A 16,379-nucleotide genomic window follows, 5' to 3' on the forward strand; every position below is an offset into this window, starting at 1 on the left:
AATGGTTCAAGAGTGGGGCTGTTGATGAGCATTATGATGTGTACAGGGCCTGCACTCCTTTAATCTGGCCTCAGGTGGTCTCTTGATGAGCTTCTCTGGAATGAAGAATGCTAATATCTTCCATTAGTTGGGGGTTTTAATTCTGTAAAGAGCTCAAAGATATTGTTATGTGTATCCCTTGAGGCAGAACAAGGACCTGCCCCAAGGCCACATGATTGTTTCTTGACTGCTCTTTCCTTGTCTCTGCATCCCCCCTTTCCCTGATTAGCAACTGTTCGAAAGGCCTCCATGCGTAGGAGCCCCAGAGTGTCCTGCTCCATTTCACTTCCCACTTTTCTCTGGTACTCCTCAATCTTGAGGAGAGCACATGTTGGACAAGAAAGGGAATGATCATTTTGGATAGAGATGTTAATCATAAACTTGACAGAGGAACTCAGTTTTAGGGGGACTTGGTTTTAATGCCCGCTTCTGTTTTATTATTCCCCAAATCTTTCAGGGAACAGGCCGACGACCGCTCTGGCTACTTCTTGCTGGAATGGGGCATAGTCCTGCCTAAATTTTGGGGAATGGATACAGAATTAGAAATATTTGAATTCCAAGTCCTGGGTCCTAGTCTTGTATGATTAAGATCTCAATCACTTGGTCCACCATTTTGGTGCAACAGATCCAGCTAGAAGTAGGAGGAGTGAAAACTGTAACTTTAATAGATAAAATAGATCTCATTCCCTGAGGAGCTCAGAAGAACAAGCCTGAAACCCAATCTGGAACCGGGACTTCAGGGAGACTTGCTGTAGCCAGTTGTCTAATTTTACCTAAGTAGATTTTAACTTTTGATGTAGCCTTAACATATATTGGGCTGGCCAAAAAGTTTGTTTGGGTTTTTCTGATGTTATGGAAAAACCGGAATGAACTTTGGCCAACTCAATACATAACAGGAGCTATTGGCTACTACACATATGTCTTATCTTTCTGTTAATATCTGATCTAATTTCATTGCCTAAAAATTTTAAAGGGGCTTCCCTGGTGGCGCAGTGGTTGAGAGTCCGCCTGCCGATGCAGGGGACGCAGGTTCGTGTCCCGGTCTGGGAGGATCCCACATGCCGCAGAGTGGCTGGGTCCGTGAGCCATGGCCGCTGAGCCTGCGCATCCGGAGCCTGTGCTCCACAACGGGAGAGGCCACAACAGTGAGAGGCCCACATACCGCAAAAAAAAAAAAAAAAAAAAAAAAAAAAAAATTAAAGTTATGAGAGGAGACCTTGAAAACGTAAGCTTGCAGCTACCAGCAGATATTGTTTTGAGAATGGCTAGTGGCATTCTGAGTCTGACATAGCTCAGAAAATTCAAGCTCTCAACAATACTGGACTGTGTCTGAATCACATCCACAATGGTCATTTAGTTTTACCTTGGATGTCTGAACCATAATTACTCAAATTTTGACTTTTGAATGCATTCCCCTCTTCAACAGCCAAAGCAGATGTACTAATGCATGTCTGAAAGGCCACAGAACAGGCCTCTTTGTTCAGTAAAATTTAAGTTAAACCATTTATAAGCCAGAGTGACTTCAACAATAACTGTCTATAAATGATAGAAAGACTTAAAAAGTCTCAAAGATCTAATTGTCATGTTTTTGACAAAATAAACAGTTACTCCTGCAACATGCAACATTTTAAAATAACTAGAAATATGACTGACAACATTTTTTACCAAGACATACTAGATTTTTAGGAATTACTCACTTGACAATGTTTCCCAAGTAATTTAACATGTTAATTTAGTATTTCTCTAAGATGCCTCAAGGTTCCTCTGAAGCATCTCAAAGTTGGCTGGAGATCAGAAGAACTTTTAGAATCTGCCAAAAATACTTATTTATTTAATCAAAGTGAAAAGATTTCAAAGGCAAATACAGATCACTTAAAGGCAAAGGAACTCACAAATTATCAAAAGTAGTATTCCAAGAAAATTTTAGAGGGAGAAACCAAATCCAGCCTTGCCCTAGCCCACTACCAACAAAATCCATTTACCCAACTAAATTTAATCCAATCTTAGAAAATCCTGATCATGCACAGCACTTTCTCAGTATCCCCTTTTCACAAACCTTCCATTACCTCTATCTGTATTATTTTGTCCCTTATTTTCTTTTCCCATTCAGAAAAAAACAGCTGTAGGCAAAATGACTTTCTTTTTCCCTTTAACAAAATGTACCTTCTTTACTGAAAACACATATCCTACTTTCCTCAAGCAACCATGAACTGTCTTCTACATTAGCATTCTATATATTCGTAAACCTAAATACCAACAACTTCTAAAAACATGTGCTTTCTTATAGAGAATATCTCAGGGTGGCACCAAATGTATTTGTTAATAGTCCTAAATACCTTAGGTTTCTCTTTTTGATGTCTCAGTATCTTATTTTATTTGGAAATAACCTAGCTATTCAACAAAGTTCCATCATTTAACTTAATTTAACATAACTCTAAAATTTCATGTTACCAAATATCTGGAGAGATCATCCTCAAGTAGAAATTCCTAAAACATAATTAATCCTGTAGCATTTACCTGAAAGCTCTTGTCATTTACATTTACTTTCTTTAAGAGTTTTTTTTCACATGAATTAGTTTCCTGGTTGACAAATTTGCAACAGATATAAGGTCTTATTTGATCTCTAATAAACCTAGGTACCATAGAAGTATTGTACTTAACATTGATGACTCTAAAGACATGTGTATATTAATCAAAGCTAGCTTCAATATCAGATATTTATTCAATACTGAATATGTCCCAGGTCTGAAATTCATCCTGGCCAATTTTCTAAATATTTAGATTTAATTTTCAAGAACTTACTTTTAAGTCAATTAAATAGAGCTCATTTACAAGCTAACTTTTACATAAAGAGAGAACCAGAGATCTCAATTTTTCTGCTTGAGTTTAAAAAGGCCTTCTTTCTTCCCTTTTTCATTCAGTCTCAGGAACAAGAGATGGTCTAGATAAGATAAGTGTTCCTGAGGGCCCAGGCACAGGGGGAGAGAAATACCAATTCGTTTACATGGGAGCATAGCTGAAGATCTCCCAATTTTGTAAAAATAACCTAGGGGCAGCTACGAGATGGAACAGAGCTCTGGTAACCCATAACAAGGCTAGTCCAAAAGGGAAAATCCCAACCAATGCTCCACCGCAGGTGAAGCCCAGTGTAATAGGGAAGGATACTCTGGTGTCATTACACATGAACCCTGTTATTCACCAAAGACTTCTCAGCCAGTCAATACAAGTACTGACACACTTACATACAAACAACAAACATAGTCCCACAATAAAATATCAGACAAGGTATAGTGCAAAGATTCCAATTCTACTCCCAGACAGAGAACTCAAAGTGGCTCACAATGAGCAGCTAGAATTTTCCCATCCTGACCTAAGTCAGAGTGGCTCACCCTCAAACAATACACACAAAAACACAAATGACAGATAAGCTATGGTCACACAGAGAGAAAATCAGCGGTGGTATAGTCTAAAAATTCCACTTCCACCCCCAGACTGAGGCTTCCAAACAGATTGGCTCAGATATTGAAAAAGAACAAACCCAGAGTTGTTCTCTCAGGGAGCCCAGAATGGCTAGCTCAGATGGAGTGGAAAGAATTCCCAACATTTCTATTCCTGTGACAATAAAATTCTAGCTGAAGATGATAATTTAGGCTACCATACAAAGGCCACCTCTCCTCATTTTTAAGAATATATATTATATTGGCCAAACAGATTTACAATAGAATTTCTTCTTTTTTTTAGTCATAGGTTTAAAACTATATGTCAACCAGTCTGCCAGGAATTTCCCCCAGGGTGTTATCAGATGGAATTGAAGAAGAAGTTCTTCCCATGTTTGACTGATAGAACACCCACATGTTCTATCAGCAATGGAAGCCTCAAACTGAAGGAACCAAAAACCAAACAGAAACCAGAAACCAATATCACAAGGCTCAAATAGGTCTTCAAGTCCCAACTTAGCCCATGACCTCTATCCAAGCAGTGAGCCTTCCAAATGGGATTTCCCAGAATGAAAAATTCCCCAAATGGAAACCAAGATTCCCCCAAATGGACAGGGCCAAAGGGGTCTTGGAATGCATCATGGGGGACTTACCACATGCTGGCTGAGGAGTAGTGATGTCCCAGACACTACTTTTCTCCTTCCCCAAAATAATTCCTCAGAGTAGGAAGTCCACGGTGGTCCAAGCAGGAGGAAGACAGGAATGTCCTCAAGGCAAAGACGGCCTCAGCAGCTGCTATGGTGGTCCCTCTTCCACCATCTACTCTTGCCCCGGAGTTCCAACTGCCGGGATAGTGAATGGGGTATGACTGGGGTTCAGCCTTTCCAGGCAAGGGTCTCAGGCGATCTGGCCTCTAAAGGAATTCTCCAACCCTCCACTCTCTTGAAAGAGGCTGGTGGGGAGAAAACCTCAGAGCATCCAGTCAAGCCAGGGGACACTGTGGGGCCTTCTTTGAGTTAACCCCACGTTAGGTGCAAAACTTGAGGCCAAATGTATCCCCCCCCAAAAGGATACAATGTTCAATAGATATAAGAAAATATCTTAACCTTTTTAGTCATTAAGAAATACAAAATAAAACCACATGAGCCACTGATGCTGAAAACTCGGCCTCTGTGCACCAGTGCTGAAATGTGTCTCAGAGAAAGAGTTTTGGGTGAAGTAGAAAAGAATAGCTTTATTGCTTTGCCAGGGAAAAAGGAACACAGCAGTCTCGTGCCTCTCAAAACTGTGTGTCCCAACCCAGGAGGATTTTGTGAGGAGTTTTATAGCAATGGTTCAAGGGTGGGGTTACTGATAAGGATTAGGGTGTGTGCAGGGCCCACACTCCTTTAATCTGGCCTCAGGTGGTCTCTTGATGAGCTTCTCTGGAATGAAGAATGCTAACATCTTCCATTAGTTGGGGGTTTTAATTCTGTAAAGAGATCAAAGATATTGTTATGTGTATCTCTTGAGGAAGAATGAGGACCTGCCTCAAGGCTGCACTATTGTTTCTTGACTACTCCTCCTTTCCCATATTAGCAACTGTTCAAATGGCTTCCTTGCCCAGGAGCCCCACAGAGTGTCCTGCACCTTTTCAACACCACCATAACCACACCAGAATTGCTATAATTAAAAAGTCTGGCAATATGTATTGACAAGGATGTAATATAATTAGAATTCGCAGACACTGCTTGAGAAAGTCTAATATTAGATAATTCGGCACTGTCAACTAAAGCTTAACAAACACATGCCATACCCCAGCAATTTTACTCCTAGGTACACACCAACAGAAATAAATACACATGGGCACCACAAACATATTTGAGAATGAATATTCATAGCAGCATTATTTGTAGTAATTTAAAAACCAGAAACAACCCAAATGTCCATCAAAAATAGAATACATAAATATAGTGTGGTATATTTACATAATAGAATAAAATGCAACAATGACACGTTACAATATGGGGGAAAACTCATAAATAGTTTATTTGAGCAAAAGAAGACACACAATAGAGTATATACTGAATAATTATACACATATAAATTTTAAAAGTATGCAAAACTAATCTATGATGTATAGGAGTCAGGATAATGATTGCCTTTGTAGGTGTAATGATCAAGAGGGGGCATGGGAGACTTCTGGGGTGCTGATAATGTTCTATTTCTTGATCTGTGTGGGGTTACATGATTGTACTCATTTTGTAAAACTTTGTGGATGCACTTATGGTTTGTGCACCTTTCTTCATGAATGTTATATTTTTATTTTTATAATTTTACTTAAAAACAGTTTTTCAGGACTATATAGTAGTTGACCATATGGATATCCATTGTTTGTTTAACCCACTCTGATTGTTCATTTTAGATGTTTGTTATTTTTGCTGTTATGAAAAATACTTAGCTTTTTATTTTATAAATATCTTGTCTTACTTTTCTAATTCAAATCTTTGACTATTTTCTAAACATATGTTACTGGAAGTAGAAGTGCTGAGTCAAAGAATCCAAACATTTAAAACACACCAAATACATATTGCCAAATTGCCCTCCAGAAAGATCATCTCACTATTAAAATATCAAAGGTCATTATTATCAAGATGTTAAATGTTCATAGCCCTTCTTGTTTACTAACTGTATGAATTTAAATGCACATTAGGAAGTGACTGGCTGAAATCATGTTTTTAATATGTGAGCCAGAACCGCCTGATTTATAATTGGTGCTTCAACCACTGTGGTCTCCTATGGTATGTCTACCCAGCTGGCTGAGTTAGCCTGATGTTTAGGAGCCCTGCAAGACTCTTCTTGATACTTTTCCTCTCCTTTGTTTTGTTTTATTTTGTTTTGTTATAAAGGTAACAGATCATCAAGTTTATTTGTTTACATTGTACGCTGGAAAGCAGAATACTCGCATTAATTTACTTACACCTGTCACCATATAATACAGAACTCTGTCTCTTTAATATACACACACTTTCTCTTTCATTACATCTTCATTCCCCTAATACCACTCAAGAAATGCCTGCTATGAAATTAAACAGTAATGACGTGCTCAGAGAAGAGAAAGCTTTGTTTGTGGCAGAGAAACCAAAAGCATTGGGAATTGGTCTTAACACCAGGATCTGAGGAAAAGGTGGTGATATACCACTGCTTCTGTGGAGACTGGGATCTGTGCTTCTCAGGCACATCACTTGACATCTGCAAAGCTCTTACTGATTCTTCAAGACCCAGATCAGTCATTGTTCTGTGTGAAGCCTTTCATGACCTGCAAGAGGAGTTAATCACACCCTTCCCTTGACTCATATGTACTTTTGAATCCAAGGCCCAGAATTTCTGAAGGCCGGGGTGTCAACTGGCTCCCAAAATACAGAGAGCATAGTAGGGCTCCTTAGCATAAACCCAGGAGGAGAATTTGTTTGAGACTCTGAAGAGGGGAGGACGTCTTTGGGGGTCCACATGTATAAAACTGGAGAAAGAGGAAGAGTGGTGAAGCCAATATTCCCTAGATAACCAACAGTCAGGGTTAGCTAACACCAGACCATAGCTCTATTATTGTACTTAAATGGTATAGCAGGACTTCCCTGATCATAAGTAATACTCCTAAAAAGCAGGGACTTTGTCTTATTCACACTTTTACACTGTCAACCCAATAGAAAGCTGGAACAGAGAAGACACACAGTAAATGCTTGGCAAATGAACACATAGGTAGGAAATGATAGTCGAGCCACAGACACTAAGAGAGAATCAAGCTCATTATCATCACTTTCCCTGCAGAGAACACAAAATAGAGATCACTAGCTATTCATGAATGTCACAATGTCTTTTCCTGTACAAAGAGTTTTCAAATTTGTACAAAGTTCCCTGCCCAGCTCTTTACGGTACATCCCAGCCAGGTCCCTGGGAAATTTACTGTGTGACTGGCACTGTGAAACCCCTCAAGAATATATCTCCAGAGCAAGGTGACAACTATGTATTAAGTCCAGATTACATTTTCTTAACTGGCTTGCAGACCTAAACACTTTGGAGTTAGTGGAAAATTTCCTTGAAATGTTATAACAGACTAAAGCAGAGCTGAAAGTAAAGCAGCTGTTTGCCTCTCTGAGCCATGGACCTGAAGTGGAGACAAGCGTCTCAGCTAGCTAGGCCTCTCATACTTCTGTTATTGATCAAAAAACCTTCTCGTAGAAAAGACAAAAGGAGACGGGGTTGAAATATTTAAACATAATTCCTTTAAGAGTGCTCTTTTACAATCAAAGACTGTGATTGCTTTTCTCTGAGGCACCTCTTTCTACAGGGAAGCTTTCTTTCTTGCTTGCTTTTTAAAATTTCTAGTTAAAAAGCAAAGTTTTTGGACTCAAGGGGAAGCTATGAGGAAATGAGTAGGGAAAGCTGAGGACTCTGGACAACATTAAGACTGTAAAACTAAGAGGGTATAATTCTAAGAGCATCACACAGCAAGAGGTAGAGCCCTCAGTCTATGGCATGGATCATTCATTCAGATGAAGTTCAGTGGAACCAACACTGGTCCATTCATCCCAACAAGGAAGCTGTTTATTCTTGAGCAAATAGGCTTCTCTTGGAGCAAAAATGAAGCCTAAAGAGGAGTAGTAAAAAGTGTGAGAGGGGAAAGGACGTCAGGACACTACCACAACCATGCCCTTGTTCCTATAATGTTCCTTTCTCTACACACACCCCTACCTCATCCCCGCCAATCTCCAACCTGCTCTCAGAAGGGACATTTTCTAGCCACTTTCCTCTCAGGGCAAACTTAAGCCTAAGGCTTTTCTCGAGCAGTTGCATTGCAAATCTTCATTCTGATTGCAAATTATGACTGACCTCTTCATAATGGCATTTAAAGTGTCAAGGAGAAGGTGCCACCTTCTCCATTACCGCCAGATACCAGGGTAGGTAATGGCTCATTCCCATTCCACTAGTCCTTTTTTTTTTTTCCTGATCCATTTGTAATTTATTTGGTATTTCTTTTTATAAAATTTTACTGAAGTATAGTTGTTTTATAATGATGTGTCAGTTTCTACTGTACACTGAAGTGAGGTAGAGTTTCCTGTGCTATACAGCAGGTTCTTATTAGTTATCATTTTTATACATATTACTGTATATATGCCTACCCCAATCTCCCAGTTCATCCCCCCCTTTCCTACCTTACTGTCCATACATTTGTTCTCTAAATCTGTGTCTTTATTTCTGCCTTGAAAACCAGTTCATCTGTACCATTTTTCTAGCATCCACATATACGCATTAATACATGACATTTGTTTTTCTCTTTCTGACTTACTTCACTCTGGTCCATCCACGTATCTACAAATGACCCAGTTTTGTTCCTTTTTATGGCTGAGTAATATTCCATTGCGTATATGTACCACATCTTCATTATTCTTTCATCTGTCGATGGACATTTAGGTTGCTTCCATGACCTGGCTATTGTAAATAGTGCTGCAATGAACATTGGGGTGCATGTATGTTTTTGAACTAAGGTTTTCTCTGGATATATGCCCAGTAGTGGGATTGCTGGGTCATATGGTAACTCTATTCTTAGTTTTTAAAGGAACCTCCATACGATTCTCCATACTGGCTGTATCAATTTACATTCCCACCAATAGTGCAAGAGGGTTCCCTTTTCTTCACACCCTCTCCAGCATTTATTGTTTCTAGATTTTTTGATGATGGCCATTCTGAATGGTGTGAGGTGATATCTCATTGCCATTTTGATTTGCATTTCTCTAACAATTAGTGATGTTGAGCACCTTCCCATGTGTCTCTTGGCCATCTGTATGTCTTCGTTGGAGAAATATCTATTTAGGTCTTCTGCCCATTTTTTTATTGGGTTGTTTATTTTTTTGATATTGAGCTGTATGAGCTGTTTATATACTTTAGAGATTAATCCTTTGTCCATTGATTCATTTGCAAATATTTTCTTCCATTCTGAGGGTTGTCTTTTTGTCTTGTTTTTAGTTTCCTTTGCTGTGCAAAAGATTTTAAGTCTCATTAGGTCCTATTTGTTTATTTTTGTTTTTATTTCCATTACTCTAGGAGGTGGGTCAAAAGAGATCTTGCTGTGATTTATGTCAAAGGGTGTTCTTCCTATATTTTCCTCTAAGAGTTGTGTAGTGTCCAGTCTTACATTTAGGTCTTTAATCCACTTTAAGTTTATTTTTGTGTATGATGTTAGGGAGTGTTCTAATTTCATTCTTTTACACGTAGCTGTCCAGTTTTCCCAGTACCATTTATTGAAGAGACTGTCTTTTCTCCATTGCATATTCTTGCCTCCTTTGTAATAGATTAGGTGACCATAGGTTCATGGGTTTATCTCTGGGCTTTCTATCCTGTTCCATTGATATCTATTTCTGTTTTTGTGCCAGTACCATATTGTCTTGATTACTGTAGCTTTGTAGTATTGTCTGAAGTCAGGGAGTCTGATTCCTCCAGCTCTGTATTTTCTTTGTTTTGTTTTGATTTTTTAAATGTAGGTTGCTTTGGATATTCAGGGTCTTTTGTGCCTACATACAAATTTTAAGATTTTTTTTCTAGTTCTGTAAAAAATGCCATTGGTAATTTGATAGGGATTGCATTGAATCTGTAGATTGCTTTGGGTAGTATAGTCATTTTCACAATATTGATTCTTCCAGTCCAAGAACATGGTATATCTCTCCAACTATTTGTGTCATCTTTGATTTCTTTCATCAGTGTCTTCTAGTTTTCTGAATACAGGTCTTTTACCTCCTTAGGTAGGTTTATTCCTAGGTATTTTATTCTTTTTGTTGCAATGGTGAATGGGATTGTTTAATTTCTCTTTCTGATCTTTCATTGTTAGTGTACAGGAATGCAGGAGATTTCTGTGCATTAATTTTGTACCCTGCAACTTTACCAAATTCATTAATTAGGTCTAGAAGTTTTCTGGTCACACCTTTAGGATTCTCTATGTATAGTATCATGTCATCTGCAAACAGTGACTGTTTTACTTCTTTGCAAGTTTGGATTCCTTTTATTTCTTTTTCTTCTCTGATTGCTGTGGCTAGGACTTCCAAAACTATGTTGAATAATAGGGGCAAGAATGGACATTCTTGTCTTGTTCCTGATCTTAGAGGGAATGTTTTCAGTTTTTCACCATTGATAATGATGTTTGCTGTGGATTTGTCATATATGGCCTTTATCACATTGAGGTAGGTTCCCTCTATGCCCACTTCCTGGAGAGGTTTTACCATAACTCAGTGTTTAATCTTGTCAAAAGCTTTTTCTATATCTACTGAGATTATCATATGGTTTTCATTCTTCAATTGGGAGATTGAGATTGACATATAATTACACTAATATGTATTAAATAGATAACTAATAAGAATCTGTTATATATATAAAAAAAGAAAATAAAATGCAAAAAATTTGTTATTATGGTGTATCACATGGATTGATTTGTGTGTATTGAAGAATCCTTGCATTCCTGGAATAAATCCTACTTAATCATGGTGTATGATACTTTTAATATGTGGTTGGACTGTGTTTCCTAGTATGTTCTTGAGGATTTTTGCATATATATTTATCAGTGATATTGGTCTGTAATTGTCTTTTTTTTGTAGTATCTCTGTCTGGTTTTGGTATCAGGATTGGTGGCCTCCTTGTAGAATGTGTTTGGGAGTGTCCCTTCTGCTGAAATTTTTTGGAAGACTTTGAGAAGAATGAGTGTCAGCTCTTCTTTAAGTGTTTGATAGAATTCACCTGTGAAGCCATCTGGTCCTGGACTTTTGTTTTTTGGATGATCTTTAATCACAGTTTCAATTTCATTACTTGTGATTGGTATGTTCATATTTTCTATTTCTTCCTGGTTCAGTCTTGCAGGGTTATACCATTTGTCCATTTCTTCCAGATTGTCCATTATATTGGCATAGAGCTGCTTGTAGTAGTCTCTTAGGATGCTTTATATTTCTGCGGTGTCCATTTTAACTTTTTTCATTTCTAATTTTATTGATCTGAGTCCTCTCCCTCTTTTTCTTGATGAGTCTGGCTAAAGGTTTATCAATTTTGTTTATCTTCTCAAAGAAACAGCTTTTAGTTTTATTGATCTTTGCTATTGTTTTGTTTGTCTCTATTTCATTTATTTCTACTCTGATCTTTATGATTTATTTCCTTCCACTAACTTTGTGTTTTGTTTGTTTTTCTTTTCCTAGTTCCTTTAGGTGTAAGGTTAGATTGTTTATTTGAGATTTTTCTTGTTTCTTGAGGTAGCATTGTATTGCTATAAACTTCCCTCTTGGAACTGCTTTTGCTGCATCCTATAGGTTTTGGATCATCGTGTTTTCATTGTCATTTGTCTCTGGGTATTTTTTAATTTCCTCTTTGATTTCTTCAATGATCTCTTGGTTATTTAGTAGTGTATGGTTTAGCCTCTATGTGTTTTTGTTTTTTGCATTGCTTTTTTCCTGTAATTTATTTCTAATCTCATAGTGTTGTGGTCAGAAAAGACGCTTGATATGATTTCAATTTTCTTAACTTTACCAAGGCTTGATCTGTGACCCAAGATGTGATCTATCCTGGGGAATGTTCCGTATGCACTTGAGAAGAAAGTGTAATCTGCTGTATTCAAATGGAATGTCTTATAAATATCAATCATATCTATCTAGTTTCTTGTGTAATTTAAAGTTTGTGTTTCCTTATTAATTTTCTGTCTGGATGATATGTCAATTGGTGTAAGTGAGGTGTTAAAAGTCCCCCACTATTATTGTGTTACTGTCAATTTACTCTTTTATAGCTGTTAGCATTTGCCTTATGCATTGTGGTGCACTTATCTTGGGGTCATATACATTTATATTTGTTATGTCTTCTTCTTGGATTCATCCTTTGATCATTATGTAGTGTCCTTCCTTTTCTCGTGTAACAGTCTTTATTTTGAAGGCTATTTTATCTGATAGAAGTACTGCTACTCCAGCTTTATTTTGATTTCCATTTGCATGGAATAGCTTTTTTCATCCCCTAATTTTCAGCCTGTATGTATCCCTAGGTCTGAAGTGGGTCTCTTGTAGACAGCATATATACAGGTCTTGTTTTTGTATCCATTCAGCAGTCTGTGTCTTTTGGTTGGAGCATTTAATCCACTCACATTTAAGGTAACTATCATTATGTATGTTCCTATTACCATTTTCTTAATTGTTTGGGTTTGTTTTTGTAGGGCCTTTCCTTCTCTTGTGTTTCCCACTTACAGAAGTTTCTCTAGCATTTGTTGTAAAGCCGGTTTGGTGGTGCTGAATTCTCTTAGCTTTTGCTGTCTGTAAAACTTTTGATTTCTCCATTAAATCTGAATGAGATCCTAGCCAGGTAGAGTATTCTGGGTTGTAAGTTCTTCCCTTTCATCACTTTAAATTTATCAATGCACTCCCTTCTGGCTTGCAGATTTTCTGCTGAGAAATCAGCTGTTAACCTTATGGGAGTTCCCTTGTATGTTATTTGTCATTTTTCCCTTGTTGCTTTTAACAATTTTTCTTTGTCTTTAATTTTTTTCAATTTGATTACTATTTGTCTCGGCATGTTTCTCCATGGGTTTTTCCTGCCTGGCACTCTCTGTGCTTCGTGGACTTGGGTGGCTACTTCCTTTTCCATGTTAAGGAAGTTTTTGACTATAGTCTCTTCAAATATTTTCTTGGGTCCTTTCTCTCACTCTTCTCCTTTTGGGACCCCTATAATATGAATGTTGGTGTGTTTAATGTTGTCCCAGAGGTGTCTTAGGCTGTCTTCATTTCTTTTCATTCTTTTTTCTTTATTCTGTTCTGTTGCAGTGATTTCCACCATTCTTTCTTCCAGGTAACTTATCCATTCTCCTGCCTCAGTTATTCTGCTATTGATTCCTTCCAGTGTATTTTTAATTTCAGTTATTATATTGTCCATCTCTGTTTGTTTGTTCTTTAATTTTTCTAGGTCTTTGTTAAATGTTTCTTGCATCTTCTCAATCCTTGCCTCCATTCTTTTTCTGAGGTCCTGGATCATCTTCACTATCATTATTCTGAATTCTTTTTCCGGAAGATTGCCTATCTCCACTTCATTTTTTTTTTTTTTTTTTTTTGCGATATGCGGGCCTCTCACTGTTGTGGCCTCTCCTGTTGCAGAGCACAGGTTCTGGATGCGCAGGCTCAGCGGCCATGGCTCACAGGCCTAGCCTCTCCATGGCATGTGAGATCTTCCCGGACCGGGACACAAACCCATGTCCCCTGCATCGGCAGGCAGACTCTCAACCACTGTGCCACCAGGGAAGCCCTCCACTTTATTTTGTTGTTTTTCTGGGGTTTTATCTTGTTTCTTCATCTGAGACATAGTCCTCTGCCTTTTCATTTTGTCTATCTTTCTCTGATTTTGGTTTTTGTTCTGAAGGCTGCAGGATTGTGGATCTTCTGGCTTCTGCTCTCCATTCCACTAGTTCTGATGAAAGACCATGTTCAAAAGACAACTTCATCCTTTCTGAGGTGTATCCTGATATGTCTTACAGAGCAAGGTCTTTCACTGAAGCCTATAAAACTGCTTTATAAAAGAATACTACAGTTTAAAGCAATATATACGAAGTCAAATATTCTTTGAATAATTATATGTGAATATTTTGACCATTAGTTATTCACCAAATTCTATAAGAAAAATGTTTCATTCATTGTTTAATAAGCATTTACTAAGCATGTTAAATGTATGCCAGGTACTGGGCTAGATGCTGGAAACTAATACTTGCCGTAACTTAAAGATTTTAGTGTTACTTCATTTTTTAGTAGACTGAAAGGAGTTTAATTAAAATAAGTAATCAATTTTACCTGGTTCACTGAAACTGTCATATTGCTTTATTCATTCATTTAAACATTTTTGTAAGTTTCCATCATGTCCTGGGAACATAGAAGCTGATTGAGTGGCTTAATGCCTCACAGACTCCAGAATCTACCAAAGGCTCTCCAGTTTAAGTCTGACTTACTAGCTGTTAATGAATTCTCTAACCCTCAATGTTCTCATCTTCAAATCAGACATAGTGATGGCATCTGTTTCATAGTGGTGTGTTAAATATTTAATGAAGAAATCCAGTATAATGCCTAGCACATGATACACGTGAGTTATTTAGTTGAATGTAAGACATTATGTCCATAGTCATTTGAAAGAAGAACCCTGGAGTTCAATTTATATATCAGATTTAGAGAGATATATTTCAAGAAGAGGTGTAGCCATTGGAGGCTCATGTACTTAGAGAAACAGAAGTTGAACTGCAGTGGATATAGTGAACTCCACACCATCAGGTCTAATGAGCCTCCAGGGAAACTAAGCAACAGCAGCAATAGCACCACACCTTAGACTAATCATTACCACCTCTGCTGCCACAATCACCATCACCAAACACTACCATTACTATTTATACTTCTACTAACTTGAACCAATGCCATCATCTCCACCACCTTCACCAATGCCATCATTTTCACCATCGCTACTATCATCACCATCACAACTACTGTTATATTTCTATTTCCACTAATCTCCATCATTATCAACACCTGCACCACTCCTGACATTACATTTATTGCTAATATACATCCCAGTGTTTCTCAAAGAATGGCACATCACCACCTGATTCAGAATCTCCTGGGATTCTTATTAGAATGATAACACACTGTGCCTCACCCCAAACTTATTAAATCTAAAACCTGTTCATGGGGGGTGGAATCAAGATGGTGGAGTAGGAGGATGCAGAATTCATGTCTCCTCACAAATAGGGCACATACCAGGCACTGGTGGGGGAATCTCAGACCCCTAAGGGGACAGGAGGAATCCCCACATGACCAGGTAGGATGTCAGGGGTAAAAGGGGGGGAGGAAAAGTGGAGGCAGGATGAGACCAGCACCCCTGAGGGGAGGCTGGGAGAAGGGAGGGTTTTCCACACTTGGAAGGTACCACTCATGGTGAGGGAAACAGCAGGGATGCGGCGAGAGCTTTGGGGGATCCAAGGATAGAGGGGAACAAGGCCAGCATCTCCCCCACATGCTCAGGCCCTGGCAAACCTGCTGGGGACCTGGGCCTGAATCTCTGCCCTCTGGAGCCCCCTCTGGCTGTGGGGGTATTAAGTCTAAGCCACTCCCCAGGGCCTCTTCCAGTCACGAGGTTCCAGGGCCTGAGTGCCATCCTCCCCACCCCTGCTGCCAAGACATTTTCCAGCCTTTTGTTTGCTTGTTTGTTTGCTGTTGTGGTTTAGTTTTGCTTTGTTGTTCTTGTTTCATTGTTATTTTAATTTTTTTAATATATTTTCTATGTTTCTAATTTTATTTTATTTTTTATTCTTTGTTATTGTTCTGCTCCTCTTTTTTTTTTTTTTTTTTTTTTGGCTATACCATGCAACTTGTGGCATATTGGTTCCCAGACTAGGGGTTGGGCCTGAGCTCCTGCGGTGGTAGTGCCATGTACAAACTGCTGGGCCAACAGAGAACCTCAGACCTCAGGGAATATTAATCAGTGTGAGCTCTCCTGGAGTTCCTCATTTTGTCACCAAGACCCAGTTTCACCCAACTGCCTGCAGACTCCAGTGCTGGACGCCTCAGGCAAAACAACCAGCAGGACAAGAACACAGCTCCACCCATCAAAAAAATGAGACAGCAAAAAATATGTTACAGACGAAGCAGCAAGGTAAAAACATTGCTGCTAAAAAAAGACCAAATAAATGAAGAGGAAACAGCCTGTCTGGAAAAGAATTCAGAGTAATGATAGTAAAGATGATCCAAAATTTCAGAAATAGAATGGAGACACAGATCGAGAAAATGCAAGAAATGTTTAACAAGGACCTAGAAGAATTAAAGAACAAACAGTGATGAACATCACAATAACTGAAATGAAAAATACACTAGAAGGAATCAATAG

This window comes from Pseudorca crassidens, chromosome 2 (assembly GCF_039906515.1).
Source record: "Pseudorca crassidens isolate mPseCra1 chromosome 2, mPseCra1.hap1, whole genome shotgun sequence".
NCBI classification, from domain to species: domain Eukaryota; kingdom Metazoa; phylum Chordata; class Mammalia; order Artiodactyla; family Delphinidae; genus Pseudorca; species Pseudorca crassidens.